At 42.6% G+C, this 20,586-nt stretch overlaps 1 protein-coding gene and 1 long non-coding RNA gene across 4 annotated transcripts in view; one reads left to right on the forward strand and one right to left on the reverse strand.

Moving 5' to 3' along the window:
- The window catches only part of LOC129205974 (uncharacterized), a 68,986-nt gene that overhangs the window by 32,836 nt on the left and 15,564 nt on the right, over positions 1–20,586 (forward strand). The gene's annotated exons all lie outside the window — the stretch shown is intronic.
- The window catches only part of CXXC4 (CXXC finger protein 4), a 123,699-nt gene continuing 117,866 nt past the window's right edge, over positions 14,754–20,586 (reverse strand). The window contains exons 3-5 of one of the 3 annotated variants that reach the window (XR_008576935.1): positions 19,984–20,154; positions 17,904–17,950; positions 14,754–17,771 (exon numbers count right to left, since the gene is read on the reverse strand). The gene's annotated coding sequence lies outside the window, so the exon portion shown is untranslated. Of the gene's footprint in view, positions 17,772–17,903; positions 17,951–19,945; positions 20,155–20,586 lie in introns of those variants that run through there. The other 2 variants (XR_008576937.1, XR_008576936.1) reach the window with 2 other exon arrangements.

A 20,586-nucleotide genomic window follows, 5' to 3' on the forward strand; every position in this document is an offset into this window, starting at 1 on the left:
GTCAGGAAGCATTCCTGAGTCCTTAGCCTTCTTAGCAAAGCTTTTACATAATATATCTAAAATACTGTCTAAATAATGTCTAGTCTGACTGAGGACAACAGAGCTAAAGCCCTGCTTCAGGTTAATAAGGCATGTTTAAATAGCACACTGAATGAGGACCTTATTTTCTATGAACATTTTTTTTCTTTCATCCCTGTTCTATAGTCACTGATTCCTGTTACAGTCTGAGATACTTCTTTAGCATTGCAATAGACACTGTATTTTTTTCTGCTGCTGGAGCAGCATATTGGGTATTTCCTGTGTATTTTCTCTCTGTCCATGTTTGTGTTAATGCACCTTTTCTGTGTAACTGAGGGCAAAGAAACTGATTTTTAAGCCAATGTGGCCCTCTAGTGAACAATGAAATACATACAAGTACCTCCACTTTTTGGAAAAGAGATGAGGTGCCAGAGAGCTCTGAGCCTTTATTTTCATGGAGTGAAGCTATGGCGTTGAAGTTTTGGGGAGAAATTCAGCTGAGGATAGGGGACTATGTGGAGGCCCAAGTATTAAGCTTAAAGTTTTATGTAAGTGCTGAGGCAAAGTACAGAGCCAAGGTTTAAAACACCTTTGTCAGGGCAGCGGGGACATGCTGTTGGCATTACTCCAGCTGCATGGTTGGAATTGCTTCCAAATGGTACAAGTCCTCCAGTATAACCTGGTTTCCCGTGTGTGTCCGCATACAACTGGCCTCTGGGCACGAGAGATTTGTGCATCCCCATAGGCATCGCTTCCAACTGCTGTTCTCACGTGCCACGTTTGCCCCTCTAGCCACAAAGTGCAGAGGGCTGTTTCCTAATGGGAAGCCTCTGTGGTGCTTGTGGCTTTCTGACAGAGAAAAGTTTGCTGTCCTTGGAAAAAGGAGGCCTTCTTGTGACCTATGTCCTTTCAAACCACTGGGAAGTCACTGTTTATGAAGTGTTTTCTCATAAACTTAGTGCAAAACCAGTGTAAACCCCCTTGTTTTTGTTGTGCAGAATGAGCGACCCTTAACTGCTGGGTGATGGTTTCACTGCCCTCTGCCTGGTTTCACTCACATATATGACTCCACTGGTCTGTTAGGACCTTGCACAGCAGATGGGACTAGATATATGACCAAGTCCTGTTCTTTTGGACAGGATGGGCAGTTCATATTTAAAAACCAGCCACCTGAGTACAAGAAAATACAGGAGGCTAGTACTGTTATGCTATTTCAGGCAGCTGTGAACTTAGACCGGGATGTCACAATTCAGTGCAGAGCTCTTTCCATAACTATTGAATGCTGGAAGATAAAGACAAAGGAGAAAAGCCAAGACCAGTAGGAAGGAAGTGAGCAATAAACCCAGTAATTGTCTATATACACATGCAGAGTGTATGGGAAATGAGCTCAAAGTGACATTACAGGAAGGAAATTATGACTTGGCTGGTAATGCAGAAATGTAATGAGATAAATCAGAGAGCTGAAATGTTAATATTGATGGATGCAATCTGTGCAGAAGGGACAATGAGAAAAAATGAGAAAAGGTTGCACTGTACATCAAAAGCTTGTGTATAAGCTGCACAGTGTACGTGGATAATGAAAGAAGTGGTAATGGTGATTTTTTATGAGTCAAGATGAGAAAGATACAATATAAAAAGAATCATACAGAATGTTCCAGATATAGATCACTGACTTGCAATTCAGAGGCTGATAAACTGTGTCTGAAAAAGATAGCAGAGCTGATGGTGTTGCAGAAAGATGAGTATGATGGCGTCATTGTCACTATACTGACATCTGTTATCCATACAAAGAAGAATATTGATTATCCGTGCACTATGGAAAAGATTCCCATTTTCAAAAAGTCACTGAGAAAGAAGTACATTCTTGCTGAATCCAACATTGCTGGAAAACATTCTTGGAAGTAGTAAGTCATGAACCACTGATGTTCATTGTATTGGTCCCAAGCTAGAGACACCAATAGTCTTCACAATCTGTGAAGGTGAGTCATACTTATAAGATGATTCTTTCTTGAGGCTCCTATCCCCACAGAATAGTCTACAGCAAAATTCCTTCTTTAAACTCGGTGGCTCTTAAAAACAATGGTAAGAGTATTAATGCTAGATTTAGTAGATGTGTGCTGACTCCTATGGCTTGCACAGGAATATCCCTCCTAGAAGACTGTAGGTTATTCCAGGTTTAGAAAAGGACCATTTTAAACATTCTTTTTAAGGTATTCCACCTCACACGGGCTGAGTATAAATGCAGAGTTAAAGCGATGCTATACTGAAAGGCTGTACTGCTTGAATGAAGAGGAGAGGCTTGATTTCTAGTCCTTGCACTGATGAACATCTAATACAAAAATACTAAAGTATTCAATCCATTAGGCTTTTACTGGCATCAGTGACTCTATAGAATTATTCTGAAGCCTGACTGCCCTTCTGAAGAAGAGCAGCCCCTGTCTTCTTTCATCCTAACTCGCTTTGCACATTGGTGGTGTTGCCTATTCCTTGTGATGACTGAGATCCCTCAAGAGCACTGCATTCATGTCTCCCAAATGTTGGTTAAATGCTCTATGGGCTGGGAAACTAGTAATGAAGGCATCACTGAGATGTCATCAACTGGCGGTGATACTATCACCACTAGATGTGTGCTGTGTGGCATCCAGTGGGTCTTTGAAAATGCCTGCTAGCTCGAGTCCCCAGAAAATGCGCACACAGACAAACACACACTCACCCCAGCTGGATCTTACTGACAAAATTCTGAGACCAAGTTCAGGCACTTCCAAGATTATGTATGAGCTCTGGGGGCTCTGAAGATCTGTATTTAGCTAGCACTGGCTTTTAAATAGTAAGCAAAGATTTCTAGCATAAGTATTTTTACACTGCAAAGAGTAAGAAATCAGTTGCTAATTTGGCAAATATTTATCTATTTAATTTTGGCAGGTATTTATCTTGCCTTACTCTGCTTATGATTACTGTGATTTTTTTTACTTCTACATTACTTGTCATAAAGAGATAGAGTAAGAAAATTGTTGTGAAAGAAAGAAAATGAGTTGTGAAATAGGACAAGAGAACTGTAGAGAAGATAATACAGTAGTAATTGGGCTGTTTGAATAATGAAGAGAATTATTAATTGAATACATCACTTGATTAACTGTAGAAATTATTTCAAACTCCTGACTACTCTTTAATCACTTGGCTATATTTTATAGAAGAATAAGAGAACATGCTCAAGAAAAACAGAGAAAAGGACACTAAAAAAGATGGGAAACAAGAGAAGAAGCATAGAGGCCAAGTTCTCATTCTGGTTTCTTAGTATTGCCCGGGTGAAGTAAAGCAGCCGTAAATCAGGCTTAACTGATTAAGATGGCTTTATAGATGCTTTGCATCAGCTGAACAGCACAAAGTAGCTAAAAGCACAGGTAGATCCAGCCCTCCTCCTGGAAAGGAATGATGTCCTAAGACCAGGGATTAACACTGAAACTTATAAATGCACAAATAGATATTATGAAGGAAATTGCAAAAAGTCCAACATAGAAATAATCTCAGCTAATCAAAGGAAGAAAAGAAAACAAACCAAAAAAGAGCTGAAAGTTAAAGAGAAGGAAGAAAAAGTCATCAAGCCTAGTGCACAGGAGTACCCAATAACTATACCTGTCTATCAGTAGCATGTTATTCAGCCAATATTTTGTGAAATCACCAATTTAAATCTACAGGTAGCAAAATAATGAAGAATGCTTTTATTTGAATAGTTACAGTCTCAAATTAATCACCTTCAGCTATATTTCTGCCTCATTTGTGCATGTTATCAAAGCTATTTGCTTCCTGAAACTACTTTTGGAAAAGAAATAGAAAAGCAATTCTTCAATTGCAACTTGAGGTATTTCAGGGCACCAGATTCTGTATGTGAAGCTCGATGTGCTGACACCGCAGGTCTTGGTGTGCTTGCTGGAGAAAAGAACTGAGGTGGTATCAGGAAACCTATCTGACCTCCTGCGACCAAACCATCTTGGTCAATTTGGGCTTATTTGTCATTAACCCATAGGTGAACGTGTCTGGTGTAAATCTGAGGAACATATTTCAGCAGCTAGAGAAAAGCACAAGTATACTTATACTCTGAGCAATGATAAATTGGCTTCATTCATTTTCATGAATAATTTCTGGTTAATTCCTCCATTTGAACCACGTAGCATAATAAATAAAACTCTGCTCTATTTAAGATTTGTATCAGAAATTCAGATATGAGTAACCTTCCTTTATTCTTCTGACATCACCATGTTCCTTTTATCCAGTTAAAGGGAAGACTCTCTTATTTTTGTGCTAGAACAGATCCAAAAATGCCTGACCTAGTCCACAGAGCTCCATCACGGTAAGCGCCGTAAAAATGCATACCAAAGAATAATGCTAGTCACAACAATTTTACAGTTTAAAGAGTGAAGACAGACAACCAGTGAAAAATGGCATCACTAAGAGCTGAGATGAAGAGGCCAGAACTATCAAGCGAGACAGATAGCTAGAAATGAAACACAAGCCCCCTGATTCCTAAGCTGGTGTCTCTCCCTTAGATCACACCACTACTTTCATGAGATTACTTTGGAGCTTTACACTGAATCCTAATGACCCAAAATATAAAGCCCTTCTTATTTAATGTTTTCTCAGCTTAAAATAAGATTTATATGTTCCTGCACAAGCACGAAATATCTGCTCTAGGAAACAGTGGTTTAGCCAGGGTGAACACAACACTATTTCTAGTTTGTATGTGTCAGTAAGATTCTGTTACTGTATCTTTTAGTGATTTTTATAACTTGTATACAGTATTTTCCTATAATGCCAATAAACAAAAAATAACCTGCCCCAGTAAGGTTCAGCTCCAATCACCCCACCATAATAACACTATAAACTTTTACTCTAAGATAAAATAAGATGCAGCTTATATCTACCTTCTGCAGAATATTTCCAGAGACAGGACAAAAGTAATGATTATAAAAACCATCTTTTTATCTGGATGTTCAGGAACATTGTGAAATACCAGGGTGAATTTGCAGCGGAGTAAAGACTAAAACACTAGCTCTGTATCAACCCCATCACAGGTCGTGCCTGAAAGGCAGCTGTTCACTTTTAGTGTTTCTGACTTTAAGCATAAATTACTGATGCAGAGACTATATTTATGTGGAAATTACATTCACCTGCACTGTGGACTAATGACTTTCAGAAAGCTAAACTGAAGCCGGGCACTCTTTGAGCTTCAAATATAAAAAATCATGTGGCTTGGAGGATGTGCTTGCTGTCTTTGGAGTTGTACAATAAATGATTGATAATCATCTCAGATAATAAATAATGATTAGGAGCAACAGGAAAATAAAAAGACGTGCAGCATTGTGCTGTGCAATATGTAGGCGAGGTCATTACATCACAGCTGTCATACTTGCAAGACTGTGAATAAAAACAAGAAGAATAAATCACAGTAAATCACAAGCTTGGGCTTCTTTCTAGCTTAGGTTTGTTCTTTTTTTTTTCATTTTATTTTGTTTGCTTGTTTGACAATGGAATTATGTAAAGACCATCTGTCAAACAGAAAATATTGGGGGGTCTCACCCTCCAAGATGCTAAAAGTCTCTTTTAATATAGAGGCTGTGGAAGTACTGGGTCTTTAAGCAAGAAACGCCAGGGAAGAGATTAAACCACGCAATGCCTTATTACTTGGAGCTGGAGTAGAGGGGAAAATGTCTCGGTTTCTGCCAATGCACTGCATTTCAAAACCTAAATATAATAGGCTTAGTACCCAAGTCAAATTTAAACCGCAACAGAAAAGCAATGTTTTCTCTGATTCATACCCTGCAAGTTACATTTGTAAGGAGGTTTTAATGTAGGTTCATAGAAAAATCCAATAATTGGTTCTTCGTATAATCACAAAGGCCTAATCCTGTGCTCATTAAAGTAATTGATAAAACTCTCACTGACGTCAGCAGTGTGGGATTGAGCCCTAATACAGCGTATTGGCTTTTAGACATATGTGTCACATGTGAAAGTTAAAAAATGAAAGGCACAGAGAAACATACAGAAGCTACTCAGCAGAACATCTTTTCAAAGACTGAATACTGTGTCCTTATCTCACAGACACACACAGGCAGTGAAATGGCTGATCCAATCCAAGACTCCTCCTGTTCCAGGATAATGGCGATGCCCTTAGTCAGTGATGGGAGATGTAGTGAGGGAAACGGAAAGCTTAGAGATGTGCTTTAGCCCAACAAGGAGAAAACACACTTTTCTAAAATGGTGAAAAATAAAATGAGAATGCATAATAATCTTACCAACCACACGACAGAGATGTTCCTGCAGAATCACATAAATTAATTACAGTATTCAATAAGCAATCTTCAACTTCATTTCTTGAAAAAAGCAATTCTACATGCACAAAGAGAAAGGGCTTAGTAATTTAGGACCAGCTGACATGCCGAGCATTGTATCTGTGGCTTACTCAAGGTAAGCCCAGAATACTTCTCCTAGGTTAGTAACTGCAGACCAGATGCTTTTCTAGTGTAAACAGATGAAACAGCCTGGACTTTCACTGAACTATAGCAAACTAAAGCAGTTACAGATCTATTAGCACCGATAAGTTGTGGTTTACACTTCAGGAACTCTTCTTAAACTCTCTGATTTCTCTCCATCCTCTGCCTTCTTGTCTGAGACTCTTCCACCTGCTGTGGTTTTTATCTTCAGCCTGCTAACACATTTTCATTCCTCTACTTGCTCTCAGTCCTCAAAACACCAGCTGTGTCTCTGCACTCCAGCCGAATTCAGTCCAGCTTCTGTAGTAGGCTGAATCCTGGGCTTACGTAAAGTAACAGAGTGTAAATTAATTTATGTTGATATTTTTTATTAGGTTTAAATGGTGACAACTAAAGCAGTCAACCTGCAAAACTCTGGCTTCCTTTTTTAATATTAATCATGTTTGTGATAATAATGCCTAAAACCTAACCAAAAATGAAGATCCATTGTGCTGACACTATATAGAAATGGCCTTTGTTCTGAACCTCTAGTCATCTGAATGATCTTTGGCACTTTTCCTCCCACGTCTTGTATTCCCAACGATTTATAAAAACTAGTGTAATAACTGTCTTTTGTTCCTTCATACTCTGTGAATAGGAAGCTAGTCTCATCAACAGTCACAAAATGCCTCCTTTCTCTCACTTTCAATCATTCATAAAACCCATAAAATCCCACAATCAAATGCTCTTGCAGGATTAACACCCACACAAAACCAGACCAGGAATTTAGGCTCCTACTGACCCAGAATTAAACCGTGCATGCGGGTTCACATCTGGGGATTTGAATCCAAACTCCTTCCCATAGAAATTCAAAGAGGATCAGATCTGAGGTTCTGGTTTTGAACCATTTCTAATCCTAATAATTTTAATTTAATCCAAGCCTCAGCTACAGAACTGTACAATTTTAATCAAGACACTACTGACAAATTTGAAAGTGAAAATAGGAAGCTGAGAGTGACATTTGCAGCTACTGCCATTCATTAGTAACACATTTCCTATCAAGTAGGCACTGAAAGAACCTAATTTTTCTCAGTCTGCTTCTGCACTGTTGTGACTACTAATTTCAGTTGAGTTATCCCTAACTCACCCTAGTACAAGCAGAAAAAGGTTCCATCTTCAAAACGGGAACCAACATGGTGTTATGCAGACAGCAGTAATTCGTGTTTGCTCTCTGTTCTTTGACAAAAAGGTAGGTTTTATTTCTTCCCAATTTTTATCTTTAAATAATTAATTGCCTAACATCCCCAATGAGGACTGGGTTTTTGGTTGCTCAGTACATTTTCTGGTTTCTGTTTACTGTCATGATGCGTCCTAGTTTTGTAGAACGTGTTTTACCAGGAAAAGAATTGGGATTGCCATCAGACTTTTTAGACATTACCTTGATTCATTTGGAACCTGAGCACATTTTCAAGTTCACTGAAGGAAGCTTCTTTCATCAGCCAACAGGTCAAATGTGACTCTGCAGCCAGCCACGGCACACGGGCAGTTAAAAGGGCCATATCAATTCCTGAGGCCATCCGACTCAGGTAAATGGATTTACAGCCGGGATGCCTTGGTCTGCCCGCTGCGAGAGGGCACACAACAAGCCTTCGCAGCTTATGCACAGAGAGGTAGAAAAGGTCAAGCCATTTGCCATATCAACAACAACAGATATATTTAAAAACAGAAATTTAAATTCAGGTGCAAACCAGTAACTTTTTGGTTCACCCTGAGTTTACAGCTTAGTTCTGCTGCACATGGGAATAAAGCAGTTCTCTGACTTTATAAATAGGTAAAACCACCAGGCTTGCTGGTAACGTAATTGGGAAGTTTTTTTTCCCAGATCAAGCAGAAAACTCACGTTTTGTCTTGCTAAGCTGCAAACTTGTTTCTTTGACGGGAATTAATGTTCTGTATGTTTAGAAGAACACTGTTGCTCCTGGTCCGAAGGCAGCACTGCCGTCGTCCCCACGCTGCACGTGCCGAGTGCCCCCTGGAAACACGGGGTTGCCCTCATGGTGGCGAAGGACTGGCTTTCGTGAGCACTGGAAAGGGCCGCTTGGTCTTTCCGCAGCCCCCGTTTAGAGGCGAGATGCGCTGCTGACTGAGGCCGATCACGGAAAACGGTTTGCCCTTGCCCGTTCCGAGAAAGAACAAGCCTTACGTACCAGAGGGACCAGACAACCCACCCAGGGTGCAACGGTTAGGTTCGTCATGGTATTCCTCTTTTGCGTAGGCCCGTTAATATGGTAAAACCTCAGAGCTGAAGCACCTGTGGTAAGGCTTTCATTTTGAGGAGAAACGCAACAGAAAAAGTACCCTTCGCTGCTGCGGGTGTGTTTGTTTTACCGACCCAAACCTGCTTTTCAGCCCGCCCTTGTTGAGGTTTTCTCCCTCAGGTCTCTGAGAACGGCCTGCGGCCGCCGCCGCCGCCGCCGCCCGGCCCCGCTCCCGCCAAACCCCGACACAGGGCCTGGGCCCGCCGGGGGGCCCTGCCCGCGGCACGGCCTGAGGCGGCGGCGGGGCTCTCGCGGCGCGGCGACACGAATGACCGCTAGAGGGCGCGCCGTCGCCGCCAGTCCCCGCGGTCGCTCCCGCCCCCGGGCGCCGTTTCTGTCGGTACGGGCTCGCTGGCGGCTCCGGGGGCTCATCCCTCGGGCGGGGCGCTGGCCCCTCCGCCCTGGGCAGGTCCGGCGGCGGCGAACGCTCTTTCCCGCAGGGTCGGGGAGAGCGGGGGCGCTTCCGATGGGAGGAGGAAGGCGGCGTTGAGAGCCGGCGGCGGCCCGTCCTCTCGCATTCACACGGAGATACCGCAGGCGGGGATGGCGGCGGGGCGTCTCCCGGGGCACCTCACCCCCGCCCCTACCGGCTGCGCCGCGGGGAGCGCTCGCCCCCTGCCGCCCGCCCGCCTGCCGCAGTGCCCCTGCAGCCGGCGGGCTCTTCCCCCCGCGCCCCCCGCGGGAGCCATCTTCTCCGCCCGCCCAGCTGCGGCGGCTAACGGGGCGCTCCCCGGTGAGGTTTCCCTTGAGGCTGGTGACCCCTTCGCTTGCGGCCTGAAACAGGAGAAGGCGGCAAGTGACATTTAAGCCGCGCGTCGTGCGCTTACCCGGGGATGCCGCTGACCCGAGCGCGGCCGCGGTGGCTGGCCCTGGTGTCACCCTCCCGCCGAGGCTCCGTGGTGGGGGCACGGCGCCCGGGGAGCCGCTCTCAGGCGCTGGCGGTCCCGGGGATCGCTTGGCTCTGAAGGCACGCAGTCCTTCCTTCCCTATGGGTCGGGTTGTGCTTTGCTTGCTCGTTTTGTAAGCTTGCGGAGTTCAGGGTTTAGTGGCAAGGCTCTGGTTACGTTGCTCTGTTTCCCCGTCCTTCAGTCCTAGTGTACCCATTTGCCTTGCTGGCACCCCGGTGAGCAAGCATCACCTGTCCAGCTGGACAGGGAACAAAGGCGCCAAAAAAACTAAGGCATCCTTTTAGGAAAGGAAGTGTTTGACCACCAAAATATCCACTCTAGATGTATGATGGGATTTTTCAGACACGCTCAGGTGCTTTTGAAAACGTTGCTACTTGTGTTTCACTTGTTTAGCTTGTACGGACCCATGATATGCTGGCCCTGAACAGCAGCTACGTAGAAGAGCCAGGAGTTGTTCTAGATGCCAGTAAGACCGCTGATCCATCCATCCAGAAGCCCTCTGCTCCCAGAAGAATTTCATTACCACCAGCAGTAGCTTGGTTTTTCTCTGGGTGGTTATTCCTAACAACAGCATCACTAAGCTCGGCCAGTTGGACGTCAGGCCCAGCCAGGCACCTTCATTGTGGTTTGTGCTGTGGGTTAGGTAGCTAGTGACAAGCACAAAACTGATTTAATGAAGCATACGAAAGAGGTCTCAAATAGCTAAGGTCAGGTATTTTCCAACAGCGTGTATTTGCCTAGGACTTGGATGCCTGTTCCTCTGCAGCTTGGAATAATAGTTTAAATCTTTCTCTCACCTTCTCCCATATGAGCAGAGGTGGCGTTTAACTACAGGAAAGTGGTGATTGGGTAATGGTTTGGACACAATTTCAGAAAAATATGAGCACAAAAGAGTTAGAGGCAGCAAAAGCAGGTATTCTGCCTAATGCCCGCAGCTACCATTAAGAAACATGAAAATCTAATTGTACTGAATGGAAATGTACATCTTCATCGCTGATTATGACACGGAAGAAAATTACTATATGATTGGCATCATAATGGCCAATGTTGAAATGTGATGACACGCCAATATGATGTACATCTCCATTAGGAATGATAAATCAAAGGTTATTCATTTGTGCTTGATTTATGCCTGGGAAATGCTACCAAGGGAAATCTTGATTTAAATCTCTCAAGTCATAAAAAAAAAAAGCCACGAGTGCCCTCTTCTGGCAATAAATGAGAACTGTAGGCCCTGCGGTACTTGACCCTGTTGATTTTTATTTCTGTATATAATTTAAATTTTCGGTCTTTCATTATCCTTTTCACCACTACCACGGTCTGTGATATTTTCAGTAATATAATTCATTGTTCTTTCTTTTTTATCCTCTGTTTCAGAAGTAGACTGGATAACATTTAATCCAGTGAAATCTCCCTTCTCACAACCAGAGGCCTTAATCTTGCTGGTAATCTTATTCTAGGAATACAGCAGAAAACTGCACAAGGTCTGTGTAGTTTATTACTGAGCGTGAAGGAAAGGATTCGTATTTTCTGAGTTTGATGAGAGACACAACCTCATGGGTATATTGAACAGGAACCACACAAGAAAAGAATTATTAGTGGGACTGCACTTAATTTCTTTGCTGAAATGTTGGCTTATCCTAGGCAGCTACTCTATAGCTGCCTGTATTAAATAGCTGCAGAGGGAAGAGCGGAACAGAAGATAAGAGGAAGAAAATGCCTCGACTTCTTGCTTGCTACTATTCTCTGTGCCCCAGGCCCTCTACCCACCTTGTTTTCCTTGTGGACAGCATACCAAGCTATCTGTCACTCATGACTGTATTGGAGCATCAGCTCTGACCTCTGTTACACACAGGTAAAACCTCAGTCTTTCAGCTGCTTATACCACTCCACCCCCAATTCTTAAATCTTCCAGCTTTTAAGATGCATCTTCCCCTGCTCTTCCATGCAGCTAAAATTCTTGCCTAAGTTCTCATTATTTAACAGCTCAGTTGCTGCAACGTCCTTTTCTCTGGCCTTGACACATGCAGGCTTGCCTTTGCCCTAATCATACTGCATGCGGCTGCTGTTGTTTCAAAGATCATTTTCCTAGCCTGTCTCTTTGAACATGTCACTCCTCTCTTGGCATCCCTGCGCTACCTCCCCCCTCCCCTATCTCGCATCAACATAAGCTGCCTATCTTCATTTTCAAGGCCCCCTGGGACCCTACCTATCATCTCTCATTGTCAGGAGGCAGGAACAGGGAACAGAGCATCTCCAGTAACTGCCCTGCCTGAGCAGACTTCCAGCTCTGCTGTGCTTGGTCCTCATATGCCTTTTTAGAGCAGGATGTGAGTGAACAGGATTGGTCAGGAGCAAAAAAAGGGGTCACTGTTAAAGGCAGGCAGGGATGCAGGCAGCTGCAACATTTAAACACTGTTAAAACCTTCAAATGGACCTTCTCCTTTTGTTGAGAGTTATGATCCCCTTGTGTTCATCTCAAAGCATGCCCTTTCTCCTTTTCTCCTCCGTGGTCTCTCTCACACTTGGAGGGTACCCTGCATAAACACCCTCAGATTTATGTTGGTGGCTTTCTAGAATCTCCTTAAAGCTCTCCTTTGCCATGACGTCTACAAAAGCTTTGATAACCTTTAGACTGCTAGTGAGGTAATACTGCCGTCAGCCACACTGAGCATTCTCATTTCCTTTATTCTCCCTCTGTCTGTTTGTATCCGTCTGTGGTCTCTTGTCCTCTATTTAGTTCGTAATCACTTTGGGACAGGGCCATCATTTTGCTCGATGTTTACACAGTGCTTCAGACAATATTTGTTGTTAGGGGTCCTGCGTGGTCTAATAATACAGGCAATAAATAAAAACAGTAGCAGCCTGCGGCAGGTGCTCTCTTCTTGCATAGACCTCATTGATTTCAAGCTGTGGGCTGAGCAAATTGCATGAATGTGGCTTGGGTCTTGTTGGTAACTGAGCAAAGGGCAGAAACAGAAGAGCAGTGTTGTGTGTTCCATTCTAAATGTTGGCCAAAATGCCTTTAATCAAAATCCTCCCCCCCTTTTTTTTTCTTTTTTTGTCAAGCAGTGTAGAGCAGATCCAGGGGCAACCTTGCAACCTTTTAGCTTCATGTCATTTTCTTCCAGAAAAGGGCAGGGGGGAAAGAAGGCAAAAGTTTATGGGCTTTTGTTTCCTTCTGAAAAATAGAACAGAAGGGCTATAAACAGCAGGAGGAAGAAAAAAAACAGACATTTGAAGATCCTTAGACCTCACCTCTTGCCCTTTGTACTTGGTAGAAAACTACTTTAAAAGCCTAATCCTCAGCTATTTTCGTAGCCAGTAGTAAACAGAGTCTTTGCCTTAGTTTCCTAATCTGTAAATTGAGCATCTCTTGCTTTAAGTAACACAGGGGCTGTGACCATTTTTTGGTAAGGCCTTTGCAGATCGACAGGGATATGTCATGAGTTGTTATTATTCTGTGATAACTTGGGTTCAGTTTTATTAGCAAAATGGGTTTAAAGCATATTTGATTCTACTGCCTGCTCTGATCAACCTCCAACAATGCCCAGTGCTTGCTAGAGAGAAAAGGGGATATAGCTGTATTGCAAAACACTCAAAGAGGATTCTCTCTGGCTCTGAATTGCAGAGTTATCCATAGAACTCTCTTTAGGCTGATATAACTCATAAAGTGAGCAATCTTTGGGATCAGCTCGGAATCCAAATTACGCAAAAGTGAGTTAAAGTACCTTAGCAATACCAATACAACACAGAACCTCAGCCGGTGTGGTTTACAGTACCAGCCAAGAGCAGACAGAAAGGAATTACTGGGAGTAATAAAGCAGAGTGCAGCGTTACAGATTCTGTATCAAAGTATTGGATGAGTAGGACAAGTATCAAATGGGATATAAAGCAACTGTATGAAAAACGCAGAAAGTTGAAGTTTTAGTCTGAGCCGTGCTTAGGGTGATAGTAGAGCCCTGCGTTTTCTTCAGCGTTTGTTTTAATCTGAAAGCTCCCAAAACACTTTCAGAATAGTGATTAGGAAAATGAAGACGTTCTATTGTGTTACAGAACATATATGTATATTATATACATTGTATATAATATATTATTAAAATATAAACATACGATTATCACCTCTGTAAAAGCTAGATATAGTACCACATGTTGAATTTAGTTTCCCAAAGGGATTCTTAATAAAAGACAAAAAGCCCCCAAAAGAAGACCACAGGAAAGAACTGTCAATGAGCGTAAGAGAAGCCAGGGTGAGTAATGGGACAGAAAGTGTGGTGCAGCAGACAGCTGTAACATGAGATACTGGATTGTAAAGTCAGGCTCATCCTCAGCGAGAATGCTTTGCTCATTGGTACTCATCCCCTGCAAAGCCAGCAGTCCAGGGAAGGTTTCATCCTGAGAGAGAGAACCCAAATTACTAAAGACCTTAGAGAAATGCAGCCTCTGTCAACTACTCTGAACTAAGGCTTAGGAGGATCATCAGGTTTATGTTGATTGCCAAAATACGACCAAAAGTTACATGCCTGAAAGAACACAGACGTATGAGAAAACAGAAAATACAGCAAAAACTATTTCTGTGAGAACTTAAGCGTAATGTTTAGATATAGCCTTGGTTTAAGTATGCAAAACAGCCTGTTTCCCCAAAGTCACTCTTTTAAACCCTTTTTCCTGTCATATGCCCGTCTCTCCTCAGCTTTAAGCTGACCCTGGTATCTGTAACCTGGCTCCTTTTCTGTCCTCATTACTGTTACTAATGGGCAGACTTAGGCAGGACTTGACAATTAGACAGTAATATGGCATTTTTGTTGATGTCATGGGAACCATCCCACAGTGACATTCAATTCAGGAAGTACGGAATCATATTTGTTCTGGCATGAATGTTTTTTGCAAGGTTTGCTTGGGGTTTTTTTGTTTGGTTGGGGTTTTTTATGCAACATTTAGTACATTGGTTCTAGAAGTAGAAGAAAACACAATAAGTGAAAAGCAAGGCAGTTAATAAGATTGAACAGGCATAAGAACATAGTAGTTAGGTGGTATACTATCGGCCAAAGCGAAGGCATTTATTTATTGTCTCAATCAAATGGCAACATAAGCTTTTTCTTTTTCCCGTTATGTTATTAGTCTTATAACATGGAAAACATTTTCCTTCCCTGTGGAACTCCTCCAAGTCAATCCACCCCCATAAGGAAACCCAACCTTTAATACTTTGTAATAAATAAAATATCAGGAATAAAGATATACAACAACACATTATGACGAATATTACCAAAAAGCATGCACAGATCTATTCAATAATGTCTCTTTGGAAAATTCCTCTACTGATGTATCTAAGCACTTAAGAATTTAATATCTGAGGACCTCACAATCACTAATGGAATTTAGTCTCCCTTTACTCCAAAGGCAGAAAAGTATATTGCCCTTTTATGGATTTAGAAGTGAATAGTCAGTGGCTTGCCCAGGGTCATATGTAAACCTTTTGGTGGAAGCAGGGCTTGGACTCAGGGTTTATGTGTCCCCATCCTGTACCTTAAGCCATCTTTTAACCCACTAACAATCTGCATCCTAACATTTAGGAAAGGGCTGTGTGATGTATAATGCTCTTTGGGTTTTTTTTAATATCCCAGGTTCTTCTGGTCCTGACTAATCATCAGGAAGAGCTTGCTGATAGCTTAGCCTTTAAAAAAGGCCGCTCTCCCATGTGGTATACATTTGCCCTGAGTTTAGTAGTTGTACGCAGCCCCACAACTATTTGTGTATTTGCAGCCTGCTCCCCAAGGGAAATTGTCCTGGCAAGGTTGGGGACCAAGGCTTGCAATGTGTTTAAAAGCACTTTGCTGCATATGGCTTGGCTGGAAAAATCTATGGAAGCAAAGTGGTAAAAAAACAATCAAATGAAAAAACCTCCCTCCGGCCAAGATCTAACAGAGTGGATGGGCTCAGTCGATTCTACGCCCATGTTTAAGTTCTCTAACCCCTACCTAAGGGAGCACTTAAGCACTTCAGCCTCAGATGCATGAGCAATCGCCTTGCCTGGGGGTGGGGGGTTGGGGAGAATATTCATCTGCTTTGCCGGGTCAGGACCCTGACCCAGAGTCCATGGATATTTGATTCTTTTGAAAACCAGGCCATTTCTTTAGCGCTTTACATGGATTTGGCAACCTAATTTTAGACAGTTGTATTTTTAAAATCCAGGCCTAAATACACTCCCCATACGAAATGCAGCATCCCTGATATTTGGGTCAGAATGCTCCCACTAGGGATAATTTCTTTAAACCACTGGCCAGCAAAGAAAGAAACCAACCTGAACAACCACCCCGGCAGCACACCCCCCCCCCCGCAAGCTTTTCCTACCCCCAAGGTTAGTTTGAGACCCCGGGTACATTTTGAATGGCTGTTGATACAAAGTCATGCTCTTTTCCATTTCATGTCACTTATTTAAAGAGGAATCTTGAAGCAGTTGTTTACTGCAGCAAATCTTAGGAAGAAAAAGAATAGCGAGTGTATTTTCAAATGCCCTTAGCAGCTTTCTTTTTATTTTGCTCTCCAAGCCCCTGCTATTCAAGTTCTCTTCTCCTCAGAGCACTAACAGCTAAATTGTTCCATGCACACAGCTCCCATTAGCCAAAGGAGTCATGCCCATCATTCCCATGAACCACTTTAACAGCATAGTCCTATATGACAAGATGTGCCTCAAAGAGAAAGGATGCGAGATAAATATTAACCATGCAGTGTTCTCATTTTAGCTTACATTTAAAATAGCATTTGGATTTTAAAAATGTACACTTATATTATTTGGTATCAGTCATCTTTGTCTTACCAGTTTAAGAAATTAGATATGCCAGAGCATAACAAATCTGCATTAGGAGCATGGGGTTTGCTGTTTTATGCTGGAGAAAAAAGAGGGGGGCTGACATTTGGATTTACTGTCATACCTCGATAATCCACAAACCCTAATTTCTCAGCAATGAGTTCGTGTCCTTTGCTTTACATTAATTGCATTGAAATTTCCGTCAATTATTCAAACTCTCAGTAGTCACAACTCATTTAATATGTCTTGCTCTGTACAGGCAATCTGAGGTCTGACTGCTTAGATTCATATATGGACAGACAGCATGATTTCTTTACATGGCAGAGATTCCCTTGAAATCCCCCCGCCTCCCGGAAAAGATTCAGTTTAATATGAATTAAAGTACGCCTCTGACTAACTCTCATTTGGGAAGCATATCAATTTCATTGGTTGCATCAAAATCAAGCTCAAAAGTATAATCAGAAATTTATATACTCTTGTTACATAGATTCAAACATACTACATAGTATAAAGGAAATAGAAATGTTTTTGTTGGGTAGTGTGGAAGGAGAGAAAAATGTGGTTTTCCCTAATGTCAGACAATGAGTTTGTGATTTATATCTCAAAGCACATCAGTTGGTAAACCTTACAATTTCATCTTAGCTAGCGTAACTGTGGATGGCTTTACAGAGAACTCATGAAAATTTAAAACCATTTTTTAAGTCTAGTAGACTTTTTCTTCTCTGTTATCAGTGACAGTGAATTCTGGCGTCTAGATGCAGATTTTGTATTTTTAAAAAGATCCTCTTTTGGATGAGTTTTGCATTTTTTATTAAATCAGTGGACCTCTCCTTCCTCATGGTTAACAACAGTGATTGACAGTCACATGGATATTTTTCTGTAACCATCGATACCAGTGACTAGAAAAACAAGCAAATAGTCCCAATTTCATAACAAAAGGTAGAAATTTTGTATCTTAAATACTTCAATCCACACTCAAAATGGCTATGCGACCATGTTCGAGTGCATGGATATAACTTTAAAACATAGCATCCTTAAAGGTGAAGTGCACCCCTGATAAATGAATTCTCCAAGCAGTAGTTACCATTTACTCACAATTTCGGACAACGCAAAAACATAAAAGCTGCTGCTCCCAGAATTGTTGCATATTACCACCATTCATCAAGATGCTGTCTTTGCGGTCAGTGTCTTTTCTTCCCCACTTTATATTATTTTCATATTCTTTTATCACCAACTTGGAGTCTGCGAGAATCTGCACAATAACAAACAAGTAAGTTTATGCGGTGAAGGACTGCAGTGTGGACAAGAGGAAGATTTCAAGTACCGTGATTCTAGGAGGCTTATTTAAACCATAACAAAATAATTAAAAATTGTTTGACCATACCTTTTTAATTGGCTCCCTGATAGAAGGGTTAATAGGAATTCTAATACCTGTGTAAAAAAAGACAGATAAAGAAAACAGCGTAATGTAAAACAATTCAGATTGTCTCTGTGTAAATGAGGCAATAAATGCCTGCAACATGAAGCTCAGTCTGACTTCACAGCAGGGCCTGGTGCTTAATTGAAAGTCCTAACTAGACCCATTTATCAAAGAAATCACTCAGAGGGAAATTTAATTATCACAATTAATCTATATTTTTTTAGAAAGTCTTAGCAAAGCACGCTGACGATTTCTTTGGGAAGAATTTCACAATGGTATCACCAAAAAAGTCAAGCACCAAACTTTCCCCCCTCAGAGGAGAAAAAAAAAAAGGCAGGCACAGGGCAGGTTGTGCGAGGAGCTCCTCGTAACGCCACTTAGGCACAGCCGAGAGTAACGAGCACCGTCACTGCAGGAGCTCAGATGGAAATATTTCTTCCTAAGTCACAGAATCGCACCCTTTGCAAGCTGGAGAGAACACCTGGCTTTTTGAGAGCGCTGCCCCACGTCATGCCTACGGGCTCTGCGTCCTTGCCGCAGTTTTGCTTGGCTCCGCAGGACTCCTGGCACCTCTGAGCTGCCCCCTGCTCGCCCCTGCTCGCAGTTTGTCTCGGCGCACGGGCAGGAAAGCCCAGAGGCACCACCTGGCCTCTGCTCAGTAACTAGCACGTGGCGCTTCCGTCACGTAAGGAACCAGTGGCACATTTTGGCTTAAGCACTTGCGTCAAGAGCAGATGTTTTTGGTAGAGTTGCCTGTGCTCGCATCAGCGTTGAGTTTGCTCCAGTGAGCAAAGGGCCATTCTGAAACGAGGGTATTTCCCCTGAGTAATTGGTGATACTCAACTCCGAGCTGGCTTTGCCTTAGTAGTTGTACAAGTTGGGAAGGAAGGTGGCTCCAAGCTGCATTCCTACACAGCTTCTCACATTTGGCGTTTCCCAAGAGGTTTGCATTTGCTCGCTTTTTAAAGACAAGGTAACATTTAACAATCTAGTTAAATTTTCTTTCTTATTTTAAAAAACAGACCTTTCTTTTTATGCCGAGCTCTACCTCTGTTTCAGGCTACTTGTGGAGCACTTGTGGAGCAGATAACAAGTCAAGTTACGTCTATGTGCATCACATGGCACTTGACATGCCCATGTGAAGATGAAAAGAAAGCCCCAAGAGGGTATGCAAGTCTGTGCCATGATAAAAATCCCCTTCAGTCAATCAGCGAGCTGATAGCCGATAAGTTTTTAGGGCTTCTGGACACTAGCGTGCAGCAAGTGATAGGCAGGAGTCTGCTCCTTCGCTTTGAGAGGGCGGACCTCCAGCACTTGCATTGGAGACAGGATGCAAGGAACTGGAGTACTTGCGCTAGCTTCAATGAAGGGCAACAGCAGGCGCTCGAAAGGACAGGGGAGATGGGGCCAGAGATTTTCTTTCACTTCGTGTGGCTTGCACAGTCCCACACCTACTCGTGTTTCCCCAGGCTTAAAGGGAGTCTGTAAGACATACTAAGGTAGCATCATTTTCCCTTCCATTCTTCGGAGTCAGAGAACCTTAGAAATGATGACCCACGTTAACATTTTTGTGCATGCCCTTTTTCCCTCTTCTTCCTTGGGAAAACTTGCAGCTTGGTCTCCTGATGTCACTGAAGTTGTTTACTGCCTTTTTTTTCTGTGCTTCCTACATTATTCAGGTTATACTAATCACCAGAGGGGAAGGAAACAACTCCAGAGCAGATTGAATTACCGTTTAATTGGGCATCCTGTGAAATAAACATTGTGACTTGGATAAGATTAAAATGTGAGTCACAAGTCTGGTGAGTTTTCAAGTGTTAGGGAATGCGGCGAGGGAATCAGGCAAGAACAGCAAGGAGAGAGCAGCTGGGAAGCAACGCTCAGCAGAACAGCAACTGCTGGACACAGGTACTTGTTTTCACTAGGATCAGACTAAAGCTCCAGTGGACAGAATTGGGCAAAACAACTGGCAGTTCCTTATTTAAGAAGAATTACATTTTCAAATTATTTTCTGTTTATATTCATTTGCCTGTACTGAACCCACCTGCAAATGCCCTCTGACAATATACCACTGTCCAGCTCAGCTAAATTCTTCGATGTTAACGATGAGTACTTAGAAGCGCTTCTGAAGAAGGACTTCACCAACAGGTTTGGCATCTTCCACGCACTCTCCGTTTATGTTTGATACTTTGCAATACTTCTGTGAGTAGATTTGCTGGAAGAAACAAGTTGTGGATGCAGAAATGAAAACTATATTGTAGAATATTCATTGAAATACAAATCTTAAATGCGTAACGACAACCATTCACATGAGCCTCACTTGATTTACCTGCATGGACCTAATGCTGCATGTAGGAACAGAGGTCCTCATTGAGCCACTTAACAAACATCATGTCAACCTCCTACTTCGCAAGCTTACCTAAGTTCAGCTGTCCCTGGACTGCTTTCTCCTTTTCCTCCCTCCTGAGGCAAAGGGGAGGCTAGCTGTGGTGGAAATTTTTCTGACGGTGCCAGCTGTCTGGCAGAAATTGGCTCGGCACCAGGTCAAACTGTCTATTCTGCATCGCAGTAGCGACTGATGGAAGCCGTTGCTGGCTGCTATCTCGCAGCGGTGGCTGCACACCAGCCGCCTGCGAATGAAACGCTC

This window comes from Grus americana, chromosome 4, assembly GCF_028858705.1.
Source record: "Grus americana isolate bGruAme1 chromosome 4, bGruAme1.mat, whole genome shotgun sequence".
In the NCBI taxonomy this organism is placed as follows: Eukaryota; Metazoa; Chordata; class Aves; order Gruiformes; family Gruidae; genus Grus; species Grus americana.